The 18,407-nt window shown below is 44.2% G+C and overlaps 1 protein-coding gene across 9 annotated transcripts in view; it reads right to left on the bottom strand.

Moving 5' to 3' along the window:
- The window catches only part of STON2 (stonin 2), a 149,670-nt gene that overhangs the window by 129,568 nt on the left and 1,695 nt on the right, over positions 1 to 18,407 (bottom strand). The window contains exons 1-2 of one of the 9 annotated variants that reach the window (XM_036882138.2): positions 11,859 to 12,255; positions 4,797 to 4,894 (exon numbers count right to left, since the gene is read on the bottom strand). The exons of 6 other annotated variants lie outside the window; for them this stretch is intronic. The gene's annotated coding sequence lies outside the window, so the exon portion shown is untranslated. Of the gene's footprint in view, positions 1 to 4,796; positions 4,895 to 11,858; positions 12,256 to 18,407 lie in introns of those variants that run through there. 2 more of the 9 variants (XM_036882139.2, XM_036882141.2) reach the window with 2 other exon arrangements.

Raw genomic sequence — 18,407 nt, 5'->3', positions numbered from 1 at the left:
ATTACCCCTAGGAGGGAATAAATTAAAAAAAGAAAAAGCAAAAATCCCACGAAGTTATACAAGTAGCACTTTGGAATATATTTGGAAAATATTACATAGCATTTTCTCCAGGTTTAATTTCTTTTTCTGCCTTGCTCTCTCAGGCCACTACAAAACTAGCTTGCCTTTCCAGAGATATGGGACAAGGCTGCGAGGGTGATCATTTTCAGTGCAAAAAGTTAAAGAACAATTTGGGTACCTTTCGTTTGAACATCAAGAGATCAGTGAACATTCAGCCAGCTTTCTGAAGCAGAAATGATGATGATATGTCAATGACTCTTCCTAACAATAAAGGATATGTGCTGGAATGTGTTAGAGGCAGGATGAGGAGAAAGTGATCAAAAAGATAGGAAAGGAAAGCAGAACGGACTGTGAACTGTGCTGTCAAACTCCTTTTTAAAAATAGGATATTTATTTCAATCCATCCAACTGGATGTTAATAAATGAGTAATGAGACACAGAGCCTCCCTTCAAGGAGCTTATCTCCAACACAAGGAAGATAAGGATGAAACAAGTCAACTGTAAACAAACAAAATGAAAATTGTAAACAAATGTTAGAAGCACTGAAAATTAAAGTGGTTATTTCTTTTATCAATAAAAAAACAAAACAAAACACGATAGTGACCAGAATCAGACTTGGAACAATGAAATGGAGATGAAAAGAAAGAGATGTTACTGAGATACATGTTGGAGGCAGGGTCTACAGGACTTACTGATGGATGCCAGATGGAAGGTGGGCAAGGACGGAATAGTGACTCCTGGATTCTGGTTCAGGACTGGGTGGATGGTACTGCCATGGACTGTGGTTGAGGGGAAGAGTCAGAATTTGGGGGTAAAATGAACATTATTTAAATATGATGCATTTGGGATACTTATTAGACATTCAAGAGGAACGTCAACTAGGCACTTGGATATGCAAGCCTGGACCTCAGCGCTGGAGACCTATACTGGGAAGTCATCTTTATTTGGAATGGATCAGTCATCTAGAGAAAGATGGTAGCCAAAGAAAATAGTGATCAGTGCCCCCACTTGCCTGGGCAGTGTGGAGGCAGCACTATTAAGCTTCATCCAAGTCTCAGGACCTTGTGACTCCAAATGGACAGAAAAGAGGAGAGAGCCCAAGTTAGCGAGCACTACCATGCTCTGCTCTTCAATACAAGGGCATGCGGAAGGCAGAGGTCCTGGACAAGCAGGCCACCTCCAGCTGCTCAAAAACAGGAAAAGAGTTTGAAATTCTCTATGAGATTCTTTGAACCCAGGTTTGGCGGGAAAAAAATGAAAATGCTGGTAATTAGGACTCAGTCAGTAGAGAAGCGAATATCCTCAGTGATAACTCAGCCATCAGGAGGAGTGAGACAGGTACCAGGCATGTAGTAACAAGGCAGGAATTTCCTGAAACCACAGGCATTTTCATGATTCTCAATAATTATTAAATAAAAAAACATGGGTGAGAGTGCACTGTAGACTGCAGGGCATTATTCAAAAAGTAAGGGCTGCATATTGGTGTCAATCAAGCTGTGCAATGTGGAAAAGGGTAAGGGCCCTGAGAACGAAGTCAGGTGCTTTGACAGTCTCCTGGGCCGCCAGTCATTCTCTGTGACTGGTCAGGGAAGCAAAGGCACAGGGCAGGAAGAACTGGAGTGGCTCTCACTTTACTAATAATGATGCCCACAGGCCCATCTCCTACCTCTGCCACCCTGGCCCCTGGCAGTATCCACGTACAGACTCACTTCTGTCATCCCAGAGGTGAGGCACATCATCTCCTTTGTTCCTCCAGCCCACCTTCTGAGGTAGGTACTATCAATAATATTACCATTTTAGAGATGACAGAGCTGAGGCTAGAGAAGGTAAGTAACTTGTTAAAGGTTGGAGCACTAGCAAATGGTGGTGCTCAGATTCCAACCCAAATCATTCTGACTTTGGAGACAGTTCTCACAACAATTCATGAACTCTTTCATTCAACCAACCAACAGGGATTAAGAGCCTAGCATGTGCTGAGCCCTGACTCTGTACCAGACATTAAGGATAGAGAAATAGATGACACAGAATCCAGAAAGGCCAATCAGCCAATGGCCTCATATTCATGAAGGATTTTAAATATTATTAAAAATGAAAGCATTTAGTCACCAGGAACACTGAAATGACTGAAGATGTGATGCCTACTACTTTAAACTCATGTCCCATTACCAAACTACTTTGCATCAAGAGTTCAATGAATATAATTTATAACTCCTAGAGCTATCTTGTAGGGTAGCAAAATTATATTATATTGGGGGTTTCTATGTGTATGAGGCTTTATCTTATGTGTAAAAGCTTTAATTTGGTTAAATGCAAATATACAAGAGGTCATAACATTTTTTTAATCCCATCTTGGAATTTCTTCAGTCGTTACTATATTAGGAACCTAGGAAGAAAGGAAAAGGAAAGAACATAGGTCTTTCCTCTCATCATCTCTCAGAGTGCCTGAACTTGAATGACAGCAGGGGTTACTATGGGGGAGGACCAAAGGTTACAGGGCAGAGATGGAGCTGGGGGAAGCCAGGGAGGCTTCCTGGAAGAGGCTCTATCTAACCTGGGTCTTAGGAAGACAAACTGCATGGTGAATCAGAGTCCTAGCTCTGCAGTCAGGCAAGTCAAGCTGCCCATTGTTAACTCACAGAGTTTGGGAATGTCACAAGGTTTCCAGACCTCAATTTCACCTACTGGTTTCAAAGAGTCCTGTGAGGATGAAAAAAGATGCAGCATGTAAGATTTTTAGCCCAGTAAATAGTAAGGACCCTATTAATGTTATCTATTACCAGTAATATTTCTACTCATAAAGGATGAATAGACGTTAGCCTGGTAAACAGACAAGGCAAGAACTTACTGATTTCATTCCTGTGGTCACGGCATTCAGGAATGAAAGTGGAAGCAAGGGGGATCTTAGAAATCTGGGGGGAAAAGGAAGTAGTGGTCTGAGCTTTAGCCTGACACAGGAAGCAGCATGGCCAGCTGGATCCTGGGCATTAGTGGTCTGGAAATGCCTAGTGAGAAGAGGTACTGGGGGCAGGGACACCACACTGGACTTCAGGACCTCATCTGCATGATCATCTATGTGGCTAGCGTCTGCGGAGTGCACGCTGTGTAACCCGCACAGCTGAAGGCGGCAGCCTGCCTAGATGGGTGTTCCAGCGGCCTCTAGACAGCAGACACTGCTGCTACAAGTACCAGCCAAGGACTCCCACGGCAGGTGGGTCCAAACCATCTGGGCTGCTTCAGTAAGGAGCGGGCAGCATTGTTCCACATGGAAACCGTCCAGTTGTGACAAGAGAATCTGGGATTACCCCGGTTTGTCAGTACAGCTGCAGGAACACAGAGCCTTCACCTGGGAAATTCCGGCCAACACTCCCTTAGACAAGAACAGCAGGGATCGGTGGCAAATACAACCCTGGGTGCCGGATCCCAGGCTCAGTGGGTGGCCCTACAATGAAGCTAGCTCGACACAGACTTGTCTAGAAAAACATAGAGCTTTATTCCCTGAGGTAGATGACAAAGAGAAAAGTTATTTCCCCAGCTTTTCTTCTTTCATTGAAATGAAAGTTTCCTCCTGAGCTCAACTGCCAACTCTGCTTAACTCTTTCCCTGCCACACCAGTCTTCAGCACCCCTCCCTACCAGAAGACCTTACCCACACTCCAGCCCTGGCACACTGACATCCCCCCCAGTGCCGTGTTGCACAACTCCAGGTGGGGCTATTGAAGCAGGATGCAATGGGGATAGCGCCCTCTCATCTGAACGCTGCCCTAAGCTGTGCAGTCCAGCAGCCCCGCAGTGTGCTCGCCCGCACCCCCCACCCACCATCCACAAGTCAGAAAAAGCAAGGAAATGCTGAACACTCAGGAGGAAACCTGGACTGGGAAAGAAGATGTAAGTAAACGCCTACAGCCACAGAAATCCTTGGGCTTATTCTTCATTCGGTAGAGTAGAAGAAACAACAGTAGTAGGATATAGCAATTAACCCGGGGTGATTAGGAAAATGGCAGCTAAATTGAGGGCAGAGAAGGTCCCAGGAAATACTCAAAGGAAATTAGGAGTGTGGGACTAACTGGGGAGTGGGGTGGGAAGTGAGTTTTAATTTGAGACATGTTGAGATTCAAAGACTATGAAACAAGAGGGTGGGTATAGAAGATGTAGATTTGGGGCCTAGAGAAAAAGTTGGGGTGAAAAGTTAGATTTTAGAGTCGTGCAAAAAAAAAAAGAAAAAGAAAAAAAAAGATATATGAAGGTGAGAGCCAGTCGGGGGTGGGGGAGCAAAGTGATACTGCCCCGCGGTTAGAGAAACAGAGAGGCCTGCAGGGTCAGGAGGGCGTGAGAACTTTCAAGAGGGTTTCAAGAATTTTACTAGGTTCCTCTAGTGTAGTGTCAAATGCTGTAGAGAGACATTACAGGACTGGAGTGGTCACTGCTGACACTTAGGAGAGTTAACTGGAGAGCTAGCTCCTTGAGGAATGTTCCATGCACCTCCTTGTGATCTCCCCAAAGCTCTGAGCTGGCTACACAGAAGGAAAGCAACAAGAATTTGTGGAACATGGTAAAGGAGCTGGACTGGAAGCCATATTGCAAGGAGTCAATGACAAGCTGTGATTAAAGTTTAATGGCTTTTAATATAGCCTTGTAAAAGAAGGCAAAAAAATTACCAGTGTACACATTGTTAATCCTGAAGACAAGCTTCTATAAAGGAAGTACCTTTCTATTTACCTGGCACAAATTGAAACTCACCTCAGATGAGGGGCAAGAGGCTTTTTCCTGGGAACTTCCCTGCCACAGATTCTCTGAATGGCCATGGCAAAAAGGCAGAACTTTTCCACTTTTGTTTCCTACAAATTTCAGATTGACATAAATTTATTTGCAAAGACCTTGAAAATACCTGGAAAATGTGAAATAGTCCTCACTAGTCTCAAATCATATGTGATTCTCACATGTACCCCAACAAAATAAAATACCTAGCAGGTAAATGCTATTTCCATGGACAATTTTTATCATGCCCTCCTACCTGTTCTAGCCCAGGTTAAAACTGGGCCTGAAATTTACCAAGAAATCCCTCGTAAAAACTCAATAAAACCACTAAGAACTACAAAATCTCATCTTAAACTTATTTTCCATACAGAGATTCACTCTTTCATTCTCAAACTGTACTTTAAAAAGAGAATAATAACTATAGCAAATATCTTTTGACAGCCTATTCTGTAAGGTACTGTGTTGAGGGCCTTACATGCATTATCTCTTTTAATCTTTACAAAGGCTCCATGCGATAAGGTGCTTTTGTTAATGTCTATTTTACAGATGAGGAAACTGAGGCTTGGATCAGCTAAATTTCTCAAGGCCACACAAGTAGTAAATGGTGGAGCTATGCTTTAAACCCATGATATATCACAGATCCTTGCAGAATCAATTTTCATAACTGTATAATATTCCATGGCATCACAGCCATTTAAAGATATATGTTTGATTTTTAATTAGAAATATATTTTTTTAATAGGAAGTCATGGAATAGATGGCCAGCCTGCACAGGGACCAGATCACAGTTTCAAACAATGAATCTTTTCCAACTAATGGCCCCATTTGCCCAGTTTCCCTAAATGAGATTGGCCAATACTTCACTGACAAGGAAGGACAGGGGATACATGATGGAAGGCTCAGACTCCCAGATCAGTTCTGTCAGATCCACACACAAGACCCCTAACCTGAGGTATTCCTCCATCTCCTTCTAACTTCACTGGCCCCTGTGTCTCTACAGAAATGGTAATAGTTTTAACTGAGTCTTAGGCTGGCTTCCTTAGAAAACAGAGTCTGAGCCCACGCTTCTATGTCAGTGATTACAGTACTAGAGTAATCCCAGGGAGGAAAAGAAATGAGGCAGCAGAAGCAAATATAAGATGGAGTGGGACTAGCTATAGCTTCTAACTCAGTCACGTGGGACATGCCCAGCAAGGCCACTAGGAACTGCAATTTCTCGAAAGCTTTCATCAGAGGGAGTGGTGCTGGGAGAGGGAACATACCTGCTGGCTCCTGCCTGTTTCTTGTTTCCCATGGTGTCCCAACTCCCCCAAACCCTCCATTTTTGGGTTGTATCATCTGATCCCTTCAGCATCAGACAGGAAAGCCACATCCCATGCCCTGCAGAGTGGCACTTCATTTGAGTCCAGAAGTGGTGGGAGGAACCCCAGCAAGGCCTTAAATGGCAGAACGGCGCAGTCCAGCAGAGCTGGTCACCACAGCAGCCCCAAGATAAGTGGGGCTGAGAGGCTCTAAGGCAGTGCTAAGAGGTAGCCATTACAGGAAGGGTAGACCTAGATAGGAATCAAAGCTGGCATGCAATCCCACATACATAGAAAACAGAGGGATGATCTCGTAGGTCTTTTTGGACTCTGGGTTATTGGTGTTCATTGAACCTCTGTGCAGGTTCGTAGAATTCTGTCATAGGACAATCACTGTGTGTATACTCATTCTTCATTCATTCAATAAGCATTTATTCAGCATCTCCTATAGGCATGTTCTAGTGAAATTCTAGGGATAGAGAGAGCACTGAGACCTAGCCCTTGCCTTGGAGAGGGAGACAGGCACATAAAGATATAATCACCACACAGATCAGGGCTACCCCAGGAGGACCCAACAGAGCCGTGAGCACACAGAGGAGTAGCACCTAGCCCGGTGCTGGGGTCGGTGTAGAATAAGTGAGGGAACGTGACACCTGGACAGGGGCTTGAAAGATGAAGAGAAATTAGCTGGGGGCAGGGAAAAGGACAGTCAAAGCTTGGCAGTATAGCCTCTATAAAAATAAAACAGTATGGTCAGTTGGAGTGTGCCACTTTACTTAGCCATGTTTAAACAGTCGTGTTAACATGTGAAACTACTGTTTATTACCAAAAAGTAGGTGCAATAGGCATCCTTAAGTCTTACATTCATCCCCAGACTTCCTCCCTTCCTAGCCCCATTCCTGAACATCATCACTGACCCAACCCCTGGATTATGTACCAGGGATGGGGTAGGATCTGGAGGTAAGAGGAAGGGATGGTCTGAGGGGAAGATGAGCTTAAGAAATGAGGTTCCTGTTAAGGAATGGCCTGAAGTTGGGGGTTAATGTTAGGAATGGGACAAGAGCCAGGGATGGAGTGACACAGGGCTGGAGAGGTGACACCTATACTTTACCTAACTTAGAACCTCAAAGTATAACACTTTTTTAAGTCCCTCATTCAAAACACCTGTAATAAAATGTAATATGTTCATACAAAGGTCTAGGAAATGAGTGAAAGCAGGTTGTTTTTCTTGAACTATAAGAGCTCAGTCTGACTGAAGTAATGGGCTGGAAGGAGCGTAGCAAGACAGGAGGCTGGAAATATTAGGAGCCAAGTACACAGGGCCTTGTAAACCATGCCAAGAAGGTTGGGTTTTGTTGTAAAGGCAATGGAGATCAATTTAAATTTTTTAAATGAGGAAATAACATGACTCAATTGTATTTCAGAAAGGTCATTCTGGAAGCAATGTGAATGTGGACTGGAGAGTGGGAAGCACAGCTAGTAATCAGAGTGATCAGCATTGCAAGACGAAGGAAAAAGAGTAGGGATATTTTCTATGAGCCATTTAAGATGTAAGATCATCAAGACACGGGGACTCATTTAGATTGATGGAGTAGTGCTGTGGTGGGGAGATGAAAAGATCCTTGGAAAATTGCAATTGGCTTAAGGAGGAAAGAATAGCTGACAGGTGGAGGGATATGAGAGTTCAGTTTTAGACCAGTGAGTTTGACAGGTATGTAGGACAATCACACTGAGGTGTCCATTGGGCCAGTTATACAGACAGGTCAAGAGTTCAGAAGGAGGTGAGTGTTGATAATATAGATTGACAGATCACTGGAAGCCATCCCAGTGGACTGGGTTAGGTCAAACCATTGTATTAGGGCTCCCAGGGAGAACATATAATATGAGGAGAAGAAAGAAACAAGGGTAGAAAAGTCAACATTTGCATGTTGAGCACAGGCCACTCAGGAGTTCACTATAAATGTCTTCTCTTGTCACCATCATAGAAACCGGGGCCCAATGCAACCTTCCATCGCACGGGAAATCACCCTGGCTCGCTGAGAACCCAGAGGGAGACCAGGTAAGAGAGATACTAGTCTTCACTTCAAAGAGTGAACCTTTGGGTACTACGGAGTTAAGGGAGCTCTGCGTAGGCTCCAGGACAGCAGAGAGGGAAGAGGAAGCATTAGTCAGAACGGCAGGGACGCTGTGTTCCTGGGCTTCCAGCATCCCAGCACTTAAAGAGGGAAACGTTCTCCCCATTTCTGCAGCGTAGGCTTCTATGGGTGCACCTGAGCTGTCTTACACACTCACACCCACACTTGCATTGCACACACATATCATCCATCAGGTATTCTCTAGTTAGGGCCAAGGCCCAGAGGTACAACTCAAACTTGAACACCTCCCCTTGAACTGGTACTCAACCTTTTTTTAAAATAAGAGTGAATCTGTGGATCTCCTTGAGATATGATTTAGGCCAGAGACCCTTATCTCTGGGCAAATACACCTACCTGCCACATTATTTACAACTTCAGGTGCTTCACAGACACCTTTCCTGAAGTCCCTCCGTGAACCCCTAAGGATCTCTGGACTCCCTTTTAAAACTTCCACCCTAGAACAATTTATCTAGCTCACGTCACTTTCGGACTGTTCAAAACAAAGCCAAGTCATTCCAGAGGAGCACAGCAGAAGGATGCCAGGCACTGTGGCTTCTAGTGACCCCAAACTGATAATTCCTTATTTCCGTTTTCAGTAATGTGGAAGATATCTCCTTCCCTTTTCTAGGGATCCCTCCCCTCCCTCTTCCCCCAACAAAACACACAGGCAGAAAAACAAAAGAACCCAGCCAAATACAAAAACCCAAGGCCGCCACAGTGGGCCTCACGGGCTGCAGCTGCACCAGGACCCTGGGCTGACTGACATTATCCTTATTCGCAGGCCCCTCACAAACAAGAAACACCCCAAGTTCATGTCTGCTGACTGAAGGCAGGGGGATGTGGGTGTCTCCAATTGCCAGGGACAGCGGTGGGGGATGGGGACCCACTGGGTGGGCTTGGTGCAGTGTGACAGGCAAATAAATACCTGCTGCCTGAGGACTGGCTTGGCTTTTGTAGAGCAGGGTCTTGAGTTTTGATGGGTGACATGTACTGTTGACACTCTGTACTTTTTTATAGATCATAAATTTAGAGAGCAGATATGTTAGGAAGTGTTATACCTTAGAGGACAAAATAGTCCTTACATTATAAAACATGAGCAACTCAGTGCCTTTAAATGGTGACAACTCAGCCATCTCCACACTCCTAGTGTATTTCTTTCTTTTAGGTTTGTTTTTCTAATGTAATATTTTTATATATATTTTATTATAAAAGGAATATGCTCCCAGTAAAGAAAATCTGGAACATAGAGAAAAGTGTAACCTACTGGTGTATTTCTGAAATGGTCTGAATACACAATTTCCCTTTGCATCTACCTCTTCAGCTTCCCAGGGACACTTCTACTGTTTAAGGGTGAGACATCCCTATGGCGGGGGTGTGGCTGTCACCACAGACAAATGGGACAGGATCCTCTGACCTTATGACTCCCTGGGCTCTCAGCTCATGGAAAAGAATTATTTATTCTATTGTTTTTTCCGAGTTGATGGAAATTTCCCACCGTTTATGCCTATTCTCTTTACTTCCTCAACCTGAAAGACTAGAAAGAAAAATTTAATCACTGGAAGCTCTGGATGGTTTCTCAAAAATGCTAGTAGGGATTCAGAACCCAACCACACAGTTACATATATTTGGTCCCACCACCACTAATGGGAGCATTTCTTCTGGTAGATGTCTCACTGACGGTAACTCTTACAAAACAGAAAAGCCACAAGTTCAAAGCATATAAACCATAAATGTAAACACAGCAGACATCCTAGCTAGAGAACATACTCCTTAGGGAGACAAGACTTCAGGGTTTGATTCTCCATAGCTCTGGATTCTTATTTCACTTTGAGAGTGAGACTTTTTAAAATATGAATTCAGAATCATATTATTTGTTGAATGAAATTTGATGCACTTTCCAACCAGGTGTAAAACTGGAACTTAAAACATTAAAGGAGGATCAAGTTAGCTTACTAGCAAAGAATGGGAGCTTTCTTACCGGGCTCATAGTGGTAGGCAGCACAAGTGAGGTTAGAGTATATGATCCTGAAACACTGTCCCCGCCAGGGATATCCATTTTTTCTGTGCTTCAGTTTTCAGTCTCGAAAGCTTGTGAATCCATGATTCATGTACCAACTGCCACACACACACAGGCCGGATTTGACATGGATGTAGTGTTTCAATTACAGAGAAAGCGTAAGTGGCCAATATATGTGTGTGCAATTTATTGCAGTATCTCCTTGACCTTTCTCTTTTATTTTTAAAAAGGAGGAGGAAAACAGTAGCAGTATGGCTTAAATTAAAATGTGGTTTTCAGTTCAGGGAAAATTCAAAGGGCTTTAAAAATGTATGAGCTGCCACCACTCCTCACATCTAACATTTTAACACGTCAACATGAATAGTGAGTTTTAGAGTGATAAAGCGATAAACAGCTTCATAGCATCAATACACCTGTACTTTCCCTGTCCTCAAATCTCTGAGGTGAGCACTTTCACTACTAGTTCCCATCTCAAGAAAAGGAAACTGAGTCTCCAAGAGTAAGTAGCTTGCCCAAGGACAGAAAGCTCCAAAAGGTCAAGATGAATGACCCTAGTCTATTGACACTGAAGCCCCTGTAGAGCCCTAATGATAAAAGATCCAAAGAAAACACCAGCTTCCAATAGGGCCATGCCTCACTTTACCTGGCAAAGGCAGAGAAGAGCAAACTGGAAAAGCAGAGCCAGCCTGACTCTCCCCTGGAGCTGCACTGCGTCCTGGATGAGCCCTGGGACTCCGTCCCCTCCCGGTCGCCTTTCATCCCTTCAGGGCTCTGCGTCCCATCTACAGCTAGGAACCCCCACATAGTTGTTTCCAGCTCTGACCTCTCACCTGACTCCACTGATGTCCACTGAGCATTGTCTCGTCGACATCTACCAGGCCTCTCAAACCTAACCTACCCAATATTGAGCAATTACTCTCCATCCCCAAAAACTCTCCCACCAGAAGCCTTCCCCACCCATGAGGATGGCAGCTCTATCTTCCCAGCGGCCTTGGTTAAAAATATTAAGTCATCCTGGACTTCCCTTCTCCTTTTACTTTGTTTCTCTCAGGTTGATTTAAAAAAAAAAAAAGCAGTGTACAAACCTATTTCTCATAGGAGTCTTTAAAACGGCAAGGTCCCCTACTCTACTTTAGATTTCATTTGTGTGTGACTCCTCATGAAGATGTCTCACCGAGGCAGTCAGCTGAGCTCTGAACTCCCACGGCACTCACTGCCTGCCTATGTATGATGATGTTCACCCTCCGCTTTGTTTTTATGTGCTACTTGCAGACACTTACATAACACTTCCTATCTCCGAGACAGGGATTTCAAAGTGCTGTACAACTCATTTAATTAAAGAACTCATGTAACCCTCATAAGAACTCTATGGAGTAGGGGCTATTATTATCCCCTTTTATAGAAAAGGAAACTGAGGCACAGGGAGGATCCCTAACTTGCCCAAGACCACACACTTCAAACCCAGGCAGTCTGGCTGCAAACTCCTACCCACTCTGCTGTGCTCCACCCATGAGACATACTTTTTGCCCCCTGTAAGTATACAAATGAGCCTATACTCTGATCTTGCTTTCCTATCAGAGCTAGGACCCACCTCTGCCAAGGGTCCAGGACTGGCTGCACATTCTCTGTCCTCTTCACAGGAAAGAAGCAACCACATGACAGGGGATCAAAGCCCCCAGTCCTAGGAGCACGGTGCTGGGACAAGCCATTCGTCAGCTGAGCCTACGATGTGACAGCAGATGACTTCTCCTCTTTGCAACTGCATCCCCACGGCCTGTTCAGGGATCAGGAACTGAGCACCGACCAACAGCAGAGCAGGGAGCCCCAGGGCCCCAGAGCTGTGGGCAGTGCTGCTGGAGCGGCTGGGGGTCAGTGACCTAGGATTTACTCAAACAGATCCCCACCCCACCTCACCCCCTTTTTACATGTTAGAGATGGGGAAAAGAAGGGAAGCCGGCATGCCTTCCACAGCCCTGCTGACAGTGTGAACTGAGGGAGCAGAAACAAGGGCAGTTTTCCTCCCACCAGGATCCCCATGGGCATGGCCGGGGTGGACAGGGAGCCCGGGTTAACTCTTTAAAGCAGTTTCCCTTTTGTTTCCACATACAGCGGTGACTAAGGGTATAGCTTCTGGAGCTGGAGATTAAGAGGTGGGTTCAAAGCCCAAGCCCTACGACAGCCCTGGACAAATTACTCAACTCCAGCCTCTGTTTGTCTATCTGTAAAATGAGATGCTACTCATTCCTGACCTCACAGAGTTGAGGTGGAAATGCAGTGAGATAATGTGAAGTAAACTGCTAGCAGAGGACCTGGGACATAGTCAGACTCAGTGAATGAGAGCTATTGATAGTGATTTTGATAATTTCAGTAATTAAAGTTGTTGACACCCTTCTACTGTTCAGAGTCTGAATTGGAGGGAAGTGCAGGAACAAACAGTGATGTAGGAAAAATATTAATACTTTATGTATGGCAAGGGTGGGAAAATACCCAGGTAAAAAATACCAGTATTTCTGACAGCTACAGGTTCATACAATAGACAACATTTAACAATGTATAACTGAATAAGCTCACCATCTACAGATTACCCCAGCCTTATCCACTTAACCATGCTATTATTTTTTTTCTGTTTTAAAAATTTAAGTCAGAAAAGACAAATATGTTTGGTGTTCTAAAGCAAAGGGAAAGAAAATCTGTTTTCAATGAAAGCATCTCATTTTTTTGTGTGGCTATTTAGAAGCAATTAGCTAACTGCAAAAGGCAGCCAGTGGAGTGATTCTCTTGAGCTGGTAAGGGTCTGGTATCTCACTTCAAAGTTCAGACAGATCGAAAGCCACTAATGGTCCTGCTATACTGGTTGACATCTGGCATGAAAAGTACTGAGAACACTATTTCATGCAGACGGTATGTTTGCAGAGACTCACAGCACTAAAGGGTTGCCTCTTTCAATGAGAAGCAGGATTAAGCCTGAAAGAGAAAGGTGTAATTATCTCACCCCTAACTTAAAATTAACAAGAACATTTTTAGGTTACAATTGAGGGCTTCCATGAGGTTTAATGCGATGGAGAAAATCCTAATTAGATGACAGGGGCCCCAAGTTATTAATGCCACCACCCCTATGGAAATCTATGAAGCAACTTAAAGTGGACACCACCAAACATCCGGGGAGGTGCACTCAAAGAACACAGAAGTGCCAGGGGATGCCTGTGTGACTTTAGACTCAGATCATTTTGCACGGAAAGAGATACAAACTGCCTGCCAGTTTGTCGGAGTTTATAACAGGATGACATTTTATTTATAAAGAGGTTTGACATCTTTAGCTCCAAAGCACTTTCCTATTAATAAAATGAACATGTTAAGAAGGTCGAATTAGAGTCCAGTGTTACCCATCTGCTAGTAAATCATCAAATGGCTTCCTTTGTCAGGAGGTGATCAAAAATGTCAGAATATTCAGATTAGAGGATCAAATGGCAGTCACGAAAGGAAGACTTCGTAAGAAGGCTTTCTGCCACTTGTCCTCTTCACTCCAGATACACAAGTTCAGTAGCAGGCCTGGCCCAGGCTTGTGCTCACCGTCAGAGTCTTGGTTCCCTTGGGTCCATTCCCTCAACCCTGATGCCCCCATCTCATTCCTACTCTACATCCAGTACACGACGACTGTTCCTCCATGAACCCCCCCAACCCAGCACAACCTCAGAAGGATTCCCTGCCTCTGAATTCACAGCACAGGGTACCCTCTTTGATTATTTGCCTACTATTGGCCTCTTTGTTACTTAACTATTATTAATTCTGTGTAAGTATTATGCGCTTTGTCTCTCAGGCAAGAGGTTGTGACAGAAGACTAAGCATTACACTTCTCTGAACCCCTGATAACCTCTTCCTAAGCCGTGCACCTAGAAGAAGGGGCAGCCATTCCCATGACATCACCTTCTGAAGATTTTACTGGGCCATTAACAATCTGCAAAGTGGCATCACACTCCCTGTGACTACTTATCACAAGGAACACTGATCATCTCTTGACTGGTGGTGTGACCACCTCAGAGCACAGGCCAAAGTTCGTACGGAGCCTGCTGGGATGACAGAGGTGTACACATGAACAAAAAACTCAAGACTGAGCTTTCAATCCTGCCTTTCTATGATCTGTCTATAGAATTTTGGCCAGGTTTCTAGGTTATTGAATTTCAGAAATCTAGCACCTGATTTCAGCACTAGAAATCTACCTCCTGAAATTGCTAGAGATATAAAAACTATATGTAAATATGATATATATGATAGCACTTATTCAACAGAAACATACAGAGAGGATACTATTTATCTAGGAATTTGATATGCATGTTTCTTAAATATAAAATTGTTGGATAAATGCTATCCAACAGGGAGTAGTAACAGTTTCCAATGAATATGGTTAGTATTTTAAATCTCCCCTGGCTAGTTTAGGTGTTCTTTTCCTCACTGGTTTCCACTCATGTCTAGGGTTTTGTTTGCTATATCTTTGGAAACCTTAGACCAAGTCTCCTGGAGACCTGGGATCTAGGGAACTGTGGGAGTTTCACCAAGGGGAGGTGGTACTAAGGCCAAGTTGAAAGAGGAGGGAAGGCGGCTGGCTTTCCAAAATGACCTGAAGAAGGAAACAGAGCTGACTAACAGAGTTGGCCTCAGGCCTCCTAGACAGGGACTATAATTCCAACATTTGTCACCCACCTCTGGAGGTATGCAGAATCCTAGGCAATTCTCCTGTTTCAGACAGCTTACCTTCAAGGTATCGTTTGTCCAGCACACCCCGACTAGGAAAAGGGGCCTTTCAAATCTCATTCACTTCATTTTATAGCTTGTACCGTGATATTTCTTATTTTATACAAATTAAATATATATAGAATTTCTAGTATATTCTACCCATACCCCAGTGGGCCATTTTACACACATCCCACCTTGAAACAAATATTGTAACTTGCTAGTCAGCACTTAACATACTGGCCCTGAAAGAATCTTCCGCATTCACATGGTGTCTGTTGAGTAGGCATATCACTGATTATCTGGACTCTAGATATAGAGCTCAACTTTCCCCATATCCAAAGTAGAGAAAAATATGGTTGGCTCTTGAACAACATGGGTTTGGACTGTGCAGGTCCATTTGCATGCAAATTTTTCGATAAATATATTTGAAAATCATTTGGAAATCTGCAACAATTTGAAAAACCTTTTCTTTAGCTTACTCTATTGTAAGAATACAGTATATAATACATATAGTGTACAAAATATGTGTTAATCCACTGTTTATGCTACTGGCAAGGTTTCTGGCCAACAGTAGGCTATTAGTAGTTAAGTTTTCAGGAAGTTGAAAGTGATACTTGAATTGTGAGTGCGCAGAAGTGGGGGTTGGCACCCCCAACCCCTTCATTGTTCAAGGGCCAACAGTATAGTACAAATAAAACAAACGCTTGTCTTATTTCTTGTGTCATGTTGTACATGCCAACATATTTTCTCCTCAACGTCCATTCTTGGAATGCTCTCATTACAGGAATAGTGAATCACAGTCAAGGGAATTGTTGTGACTTGCTCCACCCACTCGTATAAGCCAAACCATGGATGATCCTGCATTCTCCAAGGGGTTATTTATCTTAGGGGGTTGATCATAATTTGCATGATCACATGGTACAGATGTTTATTTATGAAGACGACCTCAAGTGAAGCAAGTAATTTCTTAGTCTGACTATTTTAAGATTCAGCCAAACGTCCACCCAGTGGGCAAATCCAGCTCCAGAAGAAATTAAAACTGGGATGACAAGTGTGATGGATCAGGATTGGAATATGGTGACAGGCTGAGTGAGCCAGACAAAAGGGTGTGTGCTCAATGACAGGATGAGGAGTCAGGGCAGAATTACAAAGGGAAGGGATGAGGCAGTTCTTGTATGCTTTTACTCCTCCTGAATCCAAGCTTTCTTTGTTTCTTAACGGGGAGACTCGCATCTGCAATTCAATCTAAACCTAGAAACTCGGGGAGACTCGCATCTGCAATTCAATCTAAACCTAGAAACTCGGTCACTCCTACAGACCCCACTGCCCACGGCCAGAGCCAGACCTTCAGCAAATCTGCCAGATGGAAAATGCTGGGACCTTCCAGACTTTTCCTCCTTTCATTAGGCCCTTCTTCTCAGGGCTTTCCTCAACCACATCTTAATTTCCCCTTTTAGTTCAGTGGTTTTCAAAGTGTGGTCTTTGGATCGGCAGCATCAGCAATCACTTTCTGAGCACCTGCCAGAAATGCAACTTCCCACCTATTGATTCAGAAGCTCTGGGGGTGAGGCCCAGAAATCTGTTTCCTCAAGGCCTCCAGGCCAGATTGATGCCCACGAAAGTTTGAGAACCCTGTCTTTAGATGTATATTATAAATTGAAAATAAATAATAAATTTCTTATAATTTACTCATTGTAAAATAATGACTTCAAGATGAGAGAACATGGGCATTTTAGGAGAGGTCTTATGAAGACCAGGAGTCGCTTCGGTGCCTAGTGAATAACTTTCTAGTAGTGGAATCTCAAGTCATGTGATAGACAGCAATCCGGGGCTGCTCAATTAGTTCAGGCCCTCATCAGCTCTTGCCTTTAGTCTATTTCAACCTTGTCCCCACCTTGTGACTAGTGATGTGAGCTCAGCCTGAAAATCTGACCAAGTCCCTCTCCAACTGAAACCCTTCAATGGCTGCTCCCTGCCTCCAGGCACACCACCCAGAGCCCTCTGCCTCTGAGGCCACCTCCCAGGCTTCTCCCTGCTGCGCTTTCCCTGCTACTTAGCAATACCTCACTGTCTGCGGGAGGCTTACACTTCCCCAGACCACTGACACCATGCTTGGCTTTAGCAACAGCTTGAGAGCTGAAGTGCCAACTGCTACCTCAGAGCAGATAGTAAGCGCCATGGCTTTGTTCTATCACGTTCTCTTTCTTCCCTTTCCCACAAATGAGATCAGGATTTTCCCAGGCAGCTGCTGTTTTTCTTAAGCTTCAGTGGGTCCCAGAATGAAAATAAATGAGGAGCAGAACCACAGCTGACCCACACCGGACAGGCAGCAAAGTGAGAAACAAACCTCAGTTGTTGTGAGCCACCGAGACTGGGGGGTTGTTATTTTGCCTAAGCTGACTCCTGCAGCACATCTGATCTCCCACATTCCTCTGTGATATCCTCTCCTCTCTGCTCTCTCCTCCTCATCCCACATCACTCCTATCTGTACAAGAGACTCGCTCATCCTTCTACACTCAGCTTAAGTGTCATCAAATTTTTTCTTCTTTTTTCCCAGGTATATCTGATCACTCTCGCCTTTAGGATCCTCTCTGGCTGATACAGACAGGCCTGGAACTATGTTAGGGATTTTCCATCCATTAGCACCCTCCTTAGAACAACTCCCCTAAAAAAAGAAATTGAGTCCTCACTTGACACATTGGTAGAATTTGGCTCAAAAAGGCAAAGCAAGTTGGCCAGGCTTCCCAATCATCAGCCACAGAGACAGAGTTCTCTCCAGGTGTGGATCTGCTCTGAACTCAGCAATCTTTCCCCGGCCCCACACACTTCCCTCCCTCTCTCCCTCCTCCAGCAACAAGTTTTTAGATCCTCTCACTCCGGTGTGAGAGTAAAAAGTCTCCTTATCAACAACTGAAAGGGCTGTGGAATTTATCTGCTGTTTGAAAGATTTGCATCTGGATGTGGGCTTCTTGCTCTCTGAGAACATCACAGGGTTTCTCTAAGAGAATGTATTTATTCTAAGGCTCCTGGCAAACCCACTGGAAACCTTAGGAGACCTGGGACATTCTGTTGGCCTTTCTCTGGCCCCAGGCCATGGGGTAGTGTGGTGTGATAAGACAGGCAGATTCTACTAGGGAACCTTTAAGTGGGTTCTTCCAGGTTTGTCATGAGGTAGGATGTTAAGTAGCAGAGGGTTCAGAATTCCAATAAATTAGCTACTTATTGATATTTTAGGTCAATGAATGGTGGCAAGTGTTTATTGGACTCAAGATTAAACAAGGAAAAGAAAGTGCCAGTGGCAAAGAAGTGGACCAGACCACCCAGGTCAGACACAGGAATAACCACATAAAGTGGAGGCTGGAATGTTAGGTGTCTATGAGCTGCTGGCATTTTGCATCATTGGGCATTT

This window comes from Manis pentadactyla, chromosome 11 (genome assembly GCF_030020395.1).
Source record: "Manis pentadactyla isolate mManPen7 chromosome 11, mManPen7.hap1, whole genome shotgun sequence".
NCBI lineage: Eukaryota > Metazoa > Chordata > Mammalia > Pholidota > Manidae > Manis > Manis pentadactyla.
Note: the sequence above shows the minus strand (reverse complement) of the source record. Positions and strands in the feature narration are given on the sequence as shown.